The sequence below is a fragment of the Penaeus monodon genome, chromosome 38 (assembly GCF_015228065.2).
Source record: "Penaeus monodon isolate SGIC_2016 chromosome 38, NSTDA_Pmon_1, whole genome shotgun sequence".
NCBI classification, from domain to species: domain Eukaryota; kingdom Metazoa; phylum Arthropoda; class Malacostraca; order Decapoda; family Penaeidae; genus Penaeus; species Penaeus monodon.
Window position 1 is genome coordinate 823607 of NC_051423.1, and position 3148 is coordinate 826754.

Genomic DNA, 3148 nt, shown 5'->3' on the forward strand with positions numbered 1-3148 from the left:
TCTTCTCTCTTCTCTCTCTCTCTCTCTCTTTTTTTCTTCTCTTTCTGTTCTTTCTTTCTCTCTTTTCTGTTTCTGTCTCTTTTCTCTTTCTGTCTCTTTTCTCTTTCTGTCTCTTTTCTCTTTCTGTCTCTTCTCTTTCTGTCTCTTCCTTTCGTTTTCCTTTTTTCTGCCTTCCCTTTCGTCTCCCCTTCTTTCTTCTCTCTCTCTTTTCTCTTCTCTCTTCTCTCTCCTCTTCTCTTCTCTCTCTCTCTCCCCTTCTCTCTCTCTCTCTCCTCTCTCTCTCTCTCTCTTTCTCTCCTCTCTTCTCTCTCTTTCTCCTCTCCTTTTTCTCTCCGGGAAAAAGGAGAGGAGGAGAAGGAGAGAGGGAAAAAGGGGGAGGGAGAGAGAGAGAGAGAGGAGAGAGAGGGAAAGGGAGGGGAGAGGAGGGAGAGAGAGAGAGAGAGAGAGAAGAGAGAAAGGAGAAGAGAGAGAGAGAGGGAGAGGAGAGGAGAGAGAGAGAGGGAAAAAGAGAGAGACGGGGAGAAGGAGGAGAGAAGGAAGAAGAGAGGGGAAGAGAGAAGAGAGAGAGAGAAAAGAGAGAGAGAAGAGAGGAAGAGCGAGAGGAGAGAGAGAAAAAGGAAAAAGAGAGGGGAAAAAGAAGAGAGAGAAGAGAGAGAGCGGACGAGAGAGAGAGAAGGAGAGAGAGAAGAGAAAGAGAGAAAAAGGGAAAAAGAGAGAAAGAGAAGGAAGAGAGGCGAGAGAAAAAGAAAGGAAAAAGAAAAAAGAAAGAGGGGGAAAAAAGAGAAAAAGGAAAAGAAAGAGGGGAGGGAGGGGAGCGAGAGAGGAGAGAGAGAGAGAGAGAGAGAGAGAGAGGAACATGAGAGAGAGAGAGAAAAGAGAAAGAGAGAGGGAAAGAGAGAGAAAAAAGGAGAGGAGAGGGAGAGGGGGGAGAGGAAGAGAGAAAAGAGAGAGAGGGGGGAGAGAGAGAGAGAAGGGGAAAGAAAAGGGGGAAAGAGGGGAAAAAGGGGAGAAAAAAAGAGGGGGAAAAAGAGAGGAGAGAGAAAGAAAAAGAGGAAAAAGAGAGAAGGGGGAGGAGGAGAGAGAGAGGGGGGAGAAAAGAGAGGAGAGAGAGAGGGGGAGAGAGGGAAAAAGAGGAGAGGAGAGAAAAGAGAGAAGGGGGAGAGAGAAACAGAGAGAGGAGAGAGAGAGGAGAAGGAGAGGGAGAGAGGGGAGGAGAAAAAAGAAAAAAAGAGAGAGGAGAGAGAGAAAGAAAAGAGAGAGGGAAAGAGAAGAGAAAGAGGAGAGAGGGGGGAGAGGGAAAAAGAGAAAAAGGGAAAAAAGAGAGAGAGGAGAGGGAGAGAGAGGAGAGAGGGAAAAGAGAGAGAGAAAGAGAGAAAAAAAGAAGAGAAAAAGAAAGAAAAAAAGAAAAGAGAGAGAGGGGAGAGAGAGAGGAAAAGAGAAAGCGAGAGAGAGAAAGAGGAAAAGAGAGAGAGAGAAAAGAAGAGAGAGAGAGAGAGAGAGAGGAAAGAGAAGAAAAGAAAAAAAAGGGGGGGGGGGAAAGAGGGGGGGGCCCGGAGGGGAAAGGAGGGGGGGGAGAGGGGAGGGGGAGGAGGAGGAGGGGGAGGGGGGGAGAGGGGGAGGGGGAGGGGAAAAAGAAGAGATAGGGGGGGGGGGGAAGGGAAGGGGGGGAAAGGGGGGGGAGGGGGAGGGGGGGGGAAAGGGGGGGGAGGGGGAAAAAGGGGGAGGAGGGGAGGAAGGGGGAGGGGGGGGGAGGGGGAGAAGAGGGGGAGGGAGGGGAGGGGGGAGGGGAGGAGAAAAAGAAGAAGGAAAAAAAGAATAAAGGGGAGAAAAAAAGAAAAAAGGGGGAGGGGGGGAAAAAAAAGAAAAGAAAAATTGGAATTTAGGGAAAAGAGAGAAATAAAGATGGAGAAAAGGAAGGGGGAGGGGGTAGGAGAGGGGGAGGGGAAAGGGGAAAGGAAAAAAAGAGAAGGGGGAAGGGGGGAAAGGACGAGAAGAGAAAAAGAAAGAAAAAAGGGGAAAAGAGAAGCGAAAGAGGGAATTTCCCCCGCCGGGGGGCCCGTCTCCAGTTCCCGTCCCCGGGGGCGAAGGGGAGACGGAGGAGGAAGAGGGGGAGGAGAGAGAGAAAGGGTAGGAGGGATATGAGCTGAGGGGAGATGGGAGGGGGGGGCGGGGGGGGGGGGGGTTGGGGGGGGGGGGGGGGGGGGGGGGGGGGCCCGGCGTTTTTTGGGGGAAGGGGAAAAAGGAGGGGAAGAAGAAGGGAAGGGGCCCAAGGGAATGAGGGGGAAGGAGAAGAAGGGGGGGAAAAAAGGGGGGGGGGGGATGGGGCGAAAGGCCAGGTGGGATTTAGGTGTGTTTTTGTTTTTTTTTGAGTTATTTCCCCCCCCCCTTTCCCCTTTTAGTCCTATCCCTACCCTTCCCTACCCTCCCCTTCCCTCCCTCCCCTTCCCCTTCTCGTCCTCGCGATATCTCTCTCGGTTTTTCCCTCCTTTCCCTTCTCCTTCCCATCTTGTCCTCTTCTCTCTCTCTCTCCCCCTCTCTCCCTCTCTCCCCTCTCTCCTCTCCCCCTCTCCTCTCTCTCTCTCTCTTCCCCCTCTCCCCCCCTCCTTTTCCCTTCCCCTTTCCCCGCCTCCCTTCCCTTTTCCCCCACCCTCCCCCCTCTCTCTCCCCTTTCCCTCCCTCCCTCCCTCCCCCCCTCCCTCCCCCCCCCCCTCCCTCCCCCCCTCTCCCTGGCTCTCCCTGGCTCCTCTTTCTCCCTCCCTCCTTCCCTCCCTCCCTCCCCCTGGCTCCCTCCCTTTCCCTGGCTCCTTCGATAAGCGCATTTTCTCTTCGGATTAGATTAGCGCGCAGTCCCCCCCCCCCCTTTTTTCGCGCGTCGGCAAAAGCGCTTTGAAGCAAGGTCTGTTGCAAGGTTTGTTGCAAGGTCTGTTTAAGTGCGTAGACCTTGCTTTGTGTCTCAGGGATGTGCCGAGGAGCATTTTTTTTTCTTGATTTTTTTTTTTTTTTTGGGGGGGGGGGGGTATTTTTGTATTTTCTAGTTTTTTTTTTTTTTTTTTTTTTTTTTTTTTTTTTTTAATATATATATACAAATATATATATTATATATATATATATATATATATAATATATATATATATATATATATATTATT